This window comes from Callospermophilus lateralis, chromosome 7 (assembly GCF_048772815.1).
Source record: "Callospermophilus lateralis isolate mCalLat2 chromosome 7, mCalLat2.hap1, whole genome shotgun sequence".
NCBI lineage: Eukaryota > Metazoa > Chordata > Mammalia > Rodentia > Sciuridae > Callospermophilus > Callospermophilus lateralis.
In genome coordinates, this window is record NC_135311.1 from 119,910,577 (window position 1) to 119,923,070 (window position 12,494).

Sequence of the window (12,494 nt, forward strand, 5' to 3'; positions counted from 1 at the left end):
GGCTTCTGTCTTTTTAAAGAATATTTCAGGAAGCTTCCAGTTGGAAGAAAAAGACAAGAAAAGTGTTGTTTGCTGACCTTCAGACCCTGCTCTGTACTTGCTTACGTGGAATTGGATTTACTACAACTCTGTGGTTGGTGATAGTGTCATATTTATAGGATGAGAAAACTGAGTTTCATTGACATGAGAAATAACAAGTTCAAGGTCAAGACAGCTATTAACAGCTGAGAGTGTGGATTTTGACTGGCACTGTCTATCTCAAGCCTATGCTTCATCCTGCCTGCACAGAGCTGTATCCTGGGGGTCCAGGGTCCAGATGTGTGGTCTCCGCTGCCGAACCTGACAAGGAAACTTGCCTACAACCACATTACAATTTGCATTTTTGCCAAATCCATTCTTAGGACTCTATGATTAATTTCAATTTTTTGGCTTCCATTAAAAAGAAAAAAGATAGAAAATGATTGGAGTCCCCAGTCCTGAATTCTGGCCCCAGTTCTGCTGCAGGTGGTCATGCTGCCTAAGCCATGCCCTTCCTCCCTGTGAGCCCAGGTTTCTCATAAACTAAGCTTTTGAACTCACCAGGGAAGCCCCTCCAGGTGACATGCTACAGTTTTGTCATCTCAGACACCAGTGGAGGAAATCTGCATGTATGTATGTGTGTGTTGGCATCAGGGGTAGAGAGTGGGGATCTGGCCAATAAAGCAGATTTTTCTGGGGGTATTTACCAGCATGGTTAGCTTTTTTCACTCTTCTTCTTTCTCCCAAGGGGCCAGAGACCGGCTCTTCTGTTTGTTGGGCTTGAGCTGGCTGCAGAGATAAATGGGATTCCTCCTGAAATCCAAAGATGGGACGTGAGGAAGAACTTTAGCTAAAGTCGACACAGATTAATCAGACTGCTTAGGCATGTGTACACATATGCACATGCAGGCACACATGTGTGTGTGCGCGCACACACACACACACACACACACACAGAACAGTTTGTCTATGCTTCTGTGCATAACTTCCTACCCCTCTCGTGAGGATACATTCCAGGAAGACTAAGCCCATGATAACTATATGGAGGCTGGAAGATTCAGGAGGAGGCAGTGAGAGTGCAAGGCTATGGCAACCTGTTAGGCCAAACTACCAACTTGCAAGGGAGATGCGAATGTGCCTCTGTCAGGAGGCTGGGGAATCTGATCCCTGGCTTTCTAAGTCAGTGCCAGGGACACGTGTCAGTCTGCCCTTCCATACTCCCTTTCTACCCTTCTCTATTTGGCTCCATCCTGGGAAGCTGACTCACAGGGGCCATACGAAGACTCCATGCCCTGTGGCCTCCCTTGCAGTTTGGCCTATGGGGACCCCATTACATCAGGGATGGAGGAAGGTGAAGTTGGGGTATTTGTGCTGCTGACTCCCTTCCCACAGAGTCACCTGGAGCTGGATGCCTCCCCCAACTGCAGGTCTTTGCTCCTCCTAAGGTGTCCCCTCGAAATGACTCTCCTTTCAGGTTCAGGAATTGCTCCCTTCCCCTGTCCCCTCCTGCCTAGGCTGATCACAGCTAGGCTTCTACTGGCCCTTGAGGACTCTGCCACTTTCATATATCCAGTGACTTTCCTGCACCTAGCCCTCACCCTGTAGATCGTCACTTTATTAAACACTCCTGGAATTATTCTAATTTGAGTCGCCATCTGTTTCCTGCTGACCAAAAGTGCCATGTCACTTGGCCGCCACTGTGCAGGCGTCAGTCCAAACCAGAAGGGTATTGAGCCTCTGGAGACCCAAGTGCCCAAAATCACACAGCCTCGAGTGGCCTGCAGAGGTGGTGCCTGCCACTGTGGGAGAGTGACAAGACACCTGGCCTGGGAAGAGTCGTCTGAAGCCTCTGCATTATGAGATGACCCCCAGGCAGGCACAGTGATCTAGAGGGGCAGACAGTAAATACATTAAGTTTTATGAGCTCTAGAGTTTCTGTTGCAAGTACTCAATCTGCCATGGTGGCTCAAAAGCCACCATAGACAATACAAATGACTGACTATGTGCCAATAAAACTATATTTACATAAACAGACTGTAGGCTGGGGCTCACTGTTGGGAGGTTCCCCCCACCTCCAAAGACTAACTTCCCCATCCCCCAAGAAGAGCCGTCCAATAGTGAGCCCTGCTGGCTCACATGATCCTTACCCACCAATCAGACTAGCCCTGCTGCTCACATGAGCCTTACCCACCAATCAGACTAGCCCTGCTGGCTCACATGATCCTTAACCACCAATCAGAAAGCACCCCATGCCAACTGTCAAACCCTTCAACCGTTAAACTGTCATAACTGTCAAACTACCCCCGGCTCTATAAATATGCAGAGCTATGCCTCAATAACCAGGCATTTTCTCCGACGACGAGCCTTGTTCTATCTTTCATTGGTGCCGGGAGGGGGAATGCCTCACTGCTCGAGGGCCCCCCTCTCTCAAGGCTTGCCGTCCTCGTCCACTCTTTCGAGCACTGCCACTACTCACCCAACACTGGCTCTTCAGTAGGTGAGTTCCCCTGTCAGGTATCCAACTTCAGACGGGCTACACAGGGGCTTTGACCATGATCGTTCGGCAAACCTCTGACGCCCAATCTGGAGGAGAGAACACACCCCACCACGACCTTCACAGTCACAGTGGACTCTCTGGAACCCGGTTCATGAGCGGGAGGTCCTGAGGGGTGGAAGAACAGGCACTCCCCCACCCCCTCTCTCTTAACCACCCTTGTCCCTCTCCTGACCTATGGGGGCCTCTTCTTTCCTCCCTGCAGACTCCCCCTTATTAAATTCTGCACACAAGATTGGCCTTACTATCAATTAGACAATCAAAGTCAGTGGCCCCCAGGAGGATCCCTAGATCCCGCAATTCTCAGAGAGCTGTTTAACTTCTGCGAGCACTCGAAAAAGTGGAAGGAGTTCCCCTATGTTTGAGGCTTTTTCTCTTCATTCTCTCCTGACCTATCTGGCAGATGAACCCCCTCCCTACCGACCTCCCCCATCGGCTCCGTCCAGTCCCTCAGGTGCTCCCCCTGACTCGGCTGACACCTTTAGTTTCCCCCAATCTAGGTCCTGCTCCCTAGTCCCACAAAGCATGGCCCCTTAAGAGAGGTTGCTGGACCTGAGGGCATTATCCTGGTACATGTCCTGTTCTCTATGAATGACCTCACGCAACTCGAGGGAAGGTTGGGCTCATTCACCACAGATCCCACCACTTACAAAAGAGAGTTTCAATGGGTCCTCCAGGCTTATAGCCTCACTTATATGTTATTGGCTAATACTCTCCTTCTTGAGGACGATGTACCAGAGTCTGGGAACTTGCCAGAGCCCATGCGGACGAAGCTCACCGAGTTAATCCCAATCACCCTCCGGGGCCACTTGCTGCCCCAGATCAAACTCCCGAATGGGGTTATACACAAGCTGGCATACAGAGTAGGGACCGATTCTCCGCATGTATTATTGCTGGGCTCAAAAAAGCGGCACGTAAGGCTGATAATTTCCAAAAATTACAAGAGACCCCATCGGAATTTCTGGATCGGCTTACGAAAACCCTTCAGCTGTAACCTAGATGCAGAAACCCCAGATGGCCGTCATGTCCTTATGACATATTTCCTCTTGCAGAGCTACCCCAACATCAGGGCCAAACTAAAAAAGCTCGAACAAGGCCCTGCCACCCCCCAGACTGAGAAATTTCAGATGCTTGTCCAGACCCTGCAGGGTGCTTCCTCAGGTCGCTGCCCATCACCACAGGTCAACCCCCCCCCCCCCCCCCCCCCGGTGCCTGCTTCAAGTGTGGCAAGGAGGGACATTGGGCCAGGGAATGCCCTGCATCACACACTCCATGTACCCCATGCCCTAAATGTCAACAACAAGGTCATTGGGGCTCTGACTGTCCTAGATCCCATAGAAGGCCTATGGCCAGGGAACCCTCCTACCTTCTGGGCATGGCAATCGAAGATTGATGGAGCCTTGGGTCCTTGTCCCTGGCCATAATGATCAATAGACAGGGACCCAGGGTGCGGATTCAGATGGATAGGTGCAAGGTTGACTTTCTCCTTGACGCTGGGGCTACCTTCTCAGTTCTGACAGAATTCTGGGGGCAAATAGTGCCGTCCACCTCTCCTATTGTCAGGGTAGGAGGAAAGACCATTTATCCAAGAAAGACTCCTCCCCTATTACCCTGTTTCATAGACAACTTCCCATTCTCTCAGATGCTCCTAGTTATGTCCCAGCGTTCAGTTCCTTTGCTCAGTTGAGGTATTTTCTCTAAATTCAATACAACAATCAACATCTGGGCTCCTGGCATCAGTCAGGCCCCAGAATTGGCCTGTTCATGTTTTCTGGCCCTTTTGGCAGAAGACTGGCCATTCTGCTCCACTTGTGAGGCTGACATGAAACACCATACTAAAAAAGACCCCTTACCTACGAACCTGGTTGACCTGATTGTATGGGATACCCACACCCCCCTCCACCGTTTCCTGCCCACCAGTAAAGATCCTAATACCTTCTCCAATCAGGCTCAATACCCCCTGTCCACAAAAGCTCTTCTGGGCCTACAACCTATTATTCAGGACCTTCTTAGCAAGGGGTACCTCCGTCCTGCTCATTCCCCTTACAATACTCCCATACTAGTGGTAGAAAAGCCCAACAGGTCCTGTCACTTAGTTCAGGACCTACACCTTCCTTAGGCCCATACATCCTTTGATTCCCAGCCCATACACCCTGCTGTCTCAGATCTCCCACACTGCCACCTACTTCTCGGTCATAGATTTGATTTAAAGGATGCTTTCTTCTCCATTCCCCTTGCCCCCAAATCACAAGATCTTTTTGCCTTTACCTGGACAGATCCCACTACCAGACATTCTCGAACCTGGACTGTTCTTCCTCAGGGCTTTCAAGATAGTCCACACCTCTTTGGACAAACCTTGGCCTCTGACCTCCAATCTTTTCACCCCCAGTGCCCTGAATTCACCCTCTTGCAATATGTTGATTATCGTCAGGCAAATCTCTTTGCCCACCTGCTGGGAGGAAAGCACCCCACCACAGCCTTTAAGGCTACAGTGGCCCTCAGGGACTCCTTCCTTGGGCAGATTCCTAAAGTCCTAGTCCTTTCACATTTAAAACTCGGCTGCTAGAGAGACACTTACCCTCCCCTTCCTCTCTCTTGGCCTGCCTCTCCCCTCTTTCCAGCCCTGGAAGTATCCGGCCTCTCCAGGAGGGGTCCCAAAAAGTCAAGGTCTCCCACGGCTCGGGCTCCATCCAGGACGACAGCTTCGACTGTCAGGATTCAGTGATGACCAATCTCTGCAGCTCGAACCTGCCACTAAGGCACTCCTGATTTTTGGCTCTAGTGGGGACGCCCCTTTTGCCAATAAATCAGTTTCCTCCTTCTCTGCGTCCTCTTCCCTCCTCCTTACATGGCTAATGTGTCCTCTCTGCCGGTTGACTCTCCCCTACAATGCCTCTTGATCAAATATAGCACCCAGGTCTGGCCCATTTATCCCTTAGACAACCAAAGCAGATGGCCCCTTTGTGGGCCCCTGGATCCCTCCATTCCAAGGGATCTCTAGAATTAAATGGGTAGAGATCGCTTATGTCCAGGCTTTCTTCTTGCTCCGATCCAATCCTGCACTCTGCACCTCTTGCAAACCTCACAAGTTCTTCTAGCCAGTCCAAGGGGAGCTCAACAGATGACACAGTTCTCCTACTTTCTTGGCCTTAAAGGGATATCAGGCCTCTCCACAAAAGGCCCAAATAGCATGTAAAGAGGTCATATCTCTCAAGGGGAAAAGGCCATTACAGTTGACAGAAAACAGTTGATTGTGTCTATACCTACACCAAAAGATGATATAGACCAAAGATGATATACTCTCCTTCTTGGTTTGGCTGGGTACTTCAGGGCCTGGAATTTCTCCCTCCTCACCAGGGCGCTATATAATCTGGCCAAGGACCCCCAAGATGAACCCCTACTCTCAGCGGTAGGGAAGCTCTTTAAAAAGGCTCTCCTCTGGGCACCCACCCTGCATCTCCCTGACCTCTCCTGACCCTTCACCCTCTATGTACATGAGAAACAGGGTCAAAGTTTGGGCATTCTGAGTCAGAAATATGGCCCCACATTTGTACCAGTGGCCTACCTATCCAAACAGCTCGACCCCACCGTCAGGGGCTGCCCCCCCATGCCTCAGAGCCCTAGCAGCGGCCCATGACCTCCAGAAAGAAGCACACAAGCTTATCTTTGGCTCCCCACTAACCATCTCATCTCCTCACCATCTAAAGGATTTCCTCACTTACAAGGGGCTACAGTCACTTCCTCCTTCCAGGGTTCTATCCTTGTCTCATTCCTTGACCCTGCCTCCCTCCTCCCATCTTCTCCCTCACAAGATCCTATCCACAGATGCCTGGAGATATTAGAGACGATTTTACCCTGCCCTACTACCATTTCTGAGGGACCCCTGCCCTCTTATACACGAAGGGGTTAAAGTGGCGGGGTATGCTGTCATTTCCCTCTCATCCATCATAGAGGCAAAACCTCTCCCACCCAATACCACCAACCAACAAGCTGAACTCATAGCTGCCACAAGGGCATGCGAGCTAGCGGAGGGAAAAACCCTCTCCCTATATAATACGCCTTCCATATCCTGATCTCTCACACTCCAGGCTGCCTTCCCAACTGGGAATAATCCATTGGTGGCAAACTGACTCCTCCCTTAATACTATGGGGAATTCCAAGGCCAATCAAGTAACTTGATCAGCCGCCCTGCCCTACAGAACTTTACCTCCTCTCCGCTACTCTTCATTACCATTGGGGATGGGCCCAAAGATCCCCAACAACTCTTCCAGTTTCTTCACTCTCTATTCCATTCTAGTCCAGAGTCTCACTACTTTTCTTCACTCCTTTTTCACCCTTTCCCCACACAATAAGACCCTCCTACAACAGATCACTTTCGCTTGTCAGATCTGCCAGAGAACCAATACCAATACTCCATTAAAACCTAAACCTTCTCATCAGGCCTGAGGTCATACCCCGGCTTCAGACTGGCAGATTGATTTCACCAACATGCCCCAGTAAAAAACATTTTTATCTTCCTGTATTGGTAGATACTTTTTCGGGATGGGTTGAAGCCTTTCCCATTTCTAACTAACGGGCCTCAATAGTAGTTGATCTGTTGCTTACTCACATAATCCCCCGTTTCGGGATGCCTACTTCTTCCAATCAGACAATGGCCCAGAATTCACCTGGCAGATAACTCAGGGACTGGCTCACACACTATCACTCCCTTGGCATTTCCATTGCCCTTACCGTCCCCAGGCTTCCAGAAAGGTTGAAAGGACCAATCGGTCCCTTAGACCCTCACCAAGCTCACCATGGAATTAAGCCTGGACTGGGTAAAGGTGCTCCCTTTGGCTTTGTTGCGCTTTAGAGCCTTGCCAAAGAAGCCTTCTAATCTCTCACCTTTCGAAGTCATATATGGCCGTCCCCTTGTTCCTCCTGGATTGCCTACAGAACCCCTACCCATTTCAGAAACCTATGCCCTGCCCCTCCTCTTCCATCTACGCTCTGAACTCTGAAGCTATCAAGACTGGCTCCTTCCTGACCCCAGTCTCTTTCAAAACCCTTTAACACTCCTTAACACCTGGTCAACTTGTTTACTATTGCCCAATGCGGGAAACGCCCCCTCTAAAACCAAAATGGGAGGGTCCTGCTCAGGTGATTATGTGCACTCCCTCGGCGGCCAAACTCAAGCTGTCTAATATCCAACTTACCCCGTGGACTCACATTTCCAGGCTTAAGCCCAGCGCTCCTACACCTTCATCAGAAGAGCCAATGATCATCACCTGTCATTAAGTACTCTTGTCATCCCTCCCCACAAGATCCCCTCAAGCTCCACCAATCCCCTCAAGCTCCGCCGATCCTGTGTCTCCATTTTTAGCCCAATACCTAATGCTCCCCCTCATTTCTGGCCCCTCTTGGGTCCTCTCTTCACCCTATGTCTGGAGATTCAAAGCAAGTGACCCTAAGGGCCCCCTCCAGCCAGACCCCCTTCTCCTCCTTACAGACTCCCTACTTGCTTGGATCTGGCTGGTAGTGGGACCGTTGTGTGTTGTCCTTCTGACAAACCACTTAGGTGTCTGGAGCATGATGACCCCGGAATAAGTGTAAACTACCTTTATCATAAGAGACACTTTACCAGTTGCCTTCTGGGCTTAAGGAGGAACATGTGTGTTTTGAGATGACCCCCAGGCAGGCACAGTGATCTAGAGGGGCAGACAGTAAATACATTAAGTTTTATGAGCTCTAGAGTTTCTGTTGCAAGTACTCAATCTGCCATGGTGGCTCAAAAGCCACCATAGACAATACAAATGACTGTGACTATGTGCCAATAAAACTATATTTACATAAACAGGCTGTAGGCTAAGGGTCACAAATCTGCTGACCCCTGGTCCAGAGATGTGAGTTTAGTATTTCCAAACATTTCAGTTGTAGTCTGATAAGAAATGCATTTTACATCATGATTCATTTATATATATATATGCTTATTATGTATTTAATGCTTACTATGTGATCACGGTATGTGTATCAATTCATTTAATTCTTATAACAACCCTGTGGGCTGCTATTTTTATCCTCAGTGTAAAGATAAAGGCAGCTAAGCACGGAGGTCACACAAACAATAACTTGTACCAAACTCTACTTACTACATGTGTGATAGACTCTCATTTTCTAGTCTATTAGTCTCCGCTACCTTCTTTTGTTATTTGCAATACAATCCACAGACTGATTTCATGACCTACTAATGGAAAAAATTCTGCCTGGGCAAGTCCCCTTGGAGACCGTGAGCGCCCCTTTCCTTGGTGGCAGTTCCACAAAGTGGAACTATCATGGCCCTTGGAGCCAGACAGAGATGAATTCAAAATCTCTAGCTCTGCCCTTACAGCAGATAATGTGGTCAAGACTAATCCTTTTACAACTGTCTCTATAGGAAGTAGTGAGGTGGATGATAAAGTCCAGATTTAAATGATGGGAGTAAAAGCAGCTGGCCTGCCTGTCCCCTGCAGCGTGGGCTGGAAAAGGACAGTGACTTCAGAATGGGGGAAGCTAACAGACACCACCTCAGCCAACTGGTCGAAGGGGAGGGTGGTAGTAACGGGACACCCACACACCCACTTTCTCTGATGTCACAATAGAACATCTCACCACATGGTGTCCTTCCCCCAGATCCATACCCAGTTCTTAATCCTAAAAAAAAACATTGAATAAACTCAATTTCAGGGACAAAACAATCTCTGAGCAACCAAGTCTATACGGTTATTTAGGATATCTTAAAAGAATCAAGTGAGGTATAAACACAAAATTTCTATACTATTTTTGCAACTCTGTTCTTATTTCAAAATAAAGTATTTTTAAAAGAAATCTCCCAGTTGATAGTAATATACACCCAGCATTAAGCCACACTGCGCTTAAGGTCCACCATTTCCAGGAATCTCAGGGTCCGAGTCGACCCTCAGTTGCAGCAGCATATGTCCCCCACACCCTCCTCCTGCACCCCACCCACCACGGTCAAAGGATTTCTCAAATTCAAGGGCACGCAGGCATTGCTTAGCTCTGCAAAGTGCTAGGGCTCAAGTACAACAACCAGAACCAAAGTACCCAGGACAGGCACCTCTTCTTGTCCTCCCTCCTGGAATGGGACTCACTGGTTGAACTTACGCTCTGAGCAAGGTGTCTATGGCTGGTCAGATCATCATTCGCCCATGAGCCACATCCCGGAAACCTGTGAACCTGTTGCCTCCCCTGGTAGAAGGGACTTTGCAGATGAGATTATATCTAGGCTCTTGAGATGGGGAGGTTTGCCTGGCTTCTCCAGATGGGTCTGTAATTGTCACCTGGTCCTCTGAAGAGGAGGGCAAGAGTGTCCATCCTGCAAGACATGATGACAGATGTAGAGGATCAGAGTCAGAGACTTGAAGGTCCTAGACTGGCTTTGAAAATGGAGAAAGAGAAGCTAAGAAATGAAGGTGGTCATTAGAAGCTGGAAGCTTGAACCACCAGAGGGGGATCCCTGCTGACCCCTCTATCTTGGCCCAGGGATAAATCTGTTTGGGACTTCTCACCTCCAGAAGTGTAAGACAGTAAGTTCGAGTTGCTTAAGCCACTACATCGGTGGTAATTCACTCAAGCAGCCGTAGGAAATGAGCACATTATCTTTCGTGTGCAGCTGGTGGTCTGCAATTTTTCCCATGCTATTCCTAACCCCCGCTTACGTTAATAAAGATGAAAAATCTACACCATTGCTTATTGGATTAGATGGGGGGCAGAGAGCAGGATCCACTCAATTTTACACACTCGTCCTCACTCACTTGCTGACTCATTAAGTCACTAATTCCCTCATTCGCTCACCAATTAATTCACTCTTATATTTACTCAGTTCATTCACTCACACGCGCACACACATCTCAATAAATAGTTCTGGAGTTGCTGGGGCGGTGTGGCTGCTTCTTCAATGACCAGTGACAAGCAGTTTGAGAGGTGGCTGCAGCATAGGGATGCTCATGTACACTGAGGGCTCCAGCATAGGGATGCACACGTACACTGAGGGCTCCAGCATAGGGATGCACACATACACTGAAGGCTCCAGCGTAGGGATGCACATGTACACTGAGGGCTCCCTGTCTATGAGAAGCCAGGCGGGGGCAGGGCAAGGCCATGAGCAGTTAGACCCAGACTCCTTGGCATTGACCTCATGGCAGGAACTGATAATCAAGAGAAACTATGGTATTTCCATGAAATGATGATAATGGTTTAGAAGCATCATTTCTGAAAGCTGAGAGAGAGAGAAAGAGAGGTATCTGTCCCACACCACACAGCAATGAGTGGCTTCAAATTTGGGTTTATTTGACTCCTCGGTTCATGTATTTGGCCTCTACTGAGTCTGGAACTTCCTGACACTGAGGCCAAGGGTGGAAGAAACCAGATGGAACAAGGCCAAGTGCTTCAGGAAGTGGACAGGTGGAAGGAGAATAAATGGCCTAAATCTAAACATTTAAAGGGACTCAAGCAAGTCTTGCCTCACACTGGTTGGTTCTCATTCGTGGAAGGTCTAGTCCCTTTGTCTCCTGGTCATGGGATGCTGCAGGTCCAGCAGGTAGACTGACTCATAGAACTTCACCTGCATCTAGAGGTACCTACAGAGCCTGGATCCACTCCAGGGCAGAGGCTGAGCAAAGCTGGGTGTTATGTCACCACCCAGCCCAATGGCCTTGTGCACAGCCAGACAGGAAATGGGACAGATGACCAGGCACAGGAATGGGATCAACATGGAGAGGGGCAGGCAAGCCTGGTTACCTCTAGCAAAATCTAGAATAGGTTTAGGACAAGGCCAAGTCCAGGAGGAATACCCCCACGCTTTACATGAGGACCCAGATCATTCAGCCCATTCCACTGATTCTTCCAACCACGTGGACATCTTGTGACTGGCCTGCATAATATCTCTCCCTTCTTTTGAGAATATTCCTTCTTTTGGAGAACTGTCCCCACGCCAATTGTTATGCTTTGGATAGGAGGTGTCCCCCAGAAGTGAGATATTGCCATAATTTTTTACAGATGAAATGATTAGATTATGAGAGTTGTAGTCTAGTCAGTGGATTAATCCATTGATATGGATTAATAGGGTGGTAACTGTAGACAGGTAGGGTGAGACTGGAGGAGGTAAGTCCCTTAGGGGGACATGGCTTCGGGGTTTATATTTCATCTCTGAACACAGTTCTCTCTCTCTCTCCTTCTCTCCTTCCTTGTTCCATGTTGGGACTGTTTCCCTCCACCTCATCCTTCCACCATGAAATCCTGCTTTACTTTGGCTCCAGAGCTATGGAGTCGGTGTCTAGGGACTGAAGCTCTGAAACCATGAGCCAAAATCTAAACTTTTACTCCTCTGTGTGGCTCTTAGTGAGTCTTTTGGCCACAGTGACAAAAAAGCTAACTGAAACACCAGGCCAGGGCTCCTCCTGAGACCCATGCACTGCCCCAGGGATGGGCACATCGCCCACCTGAACTGATCAGGGGCCTCCACGGGCTTTCTCTAATGAGAACTGAGATCCTTGGGTTCTCTCTGATGGTGGAGGTGAGAGGTGCGTCAGGGACGAGGGTGGCCATGGTCCTGGCCTCACGTAGCTGCCATCTGCCATAGAGAGAATGAGGCCAGCAGAGCATGGCAGGGGTGAGCCCAGAGAGGAACATGTGGCATTGGCACTCCTGGTTCAGAGCATTCATTTCTTATTTGTTCTTTTAAGATATAATGACATTCAAGTGTATTTTGACACATTCATGGAATATATCTTATTCTGATTGGGATCCCAGTCTTGAGGTGGTGCCTGATGGGGAGGTTCATTGTGGTGAGTTCATCCATGTACATAGGAAAGTTTTGCCCAATTTGTTCCTATCCCCTGCCTTTCCCTCCATCCCCCTTTGTCTAATCCCAGGGAGTTAAAATCAG

General features: G+C 49.0%; 1 protein-coding gene across 1 annotated transcript in view; it reads left to right on the top strand.

Moving 5' to 3' along the window:
* The window catches only part of Csmd2 (CUB and Sushi multiple domains 2), a 535,133-nt gene that overhangs the window by 235,594 nt on the left and 287,045 nt on the right, over positions 1 to 12,494 (top strand). The gene's annotated exons all lie outside the window — the stretch shown is intronic.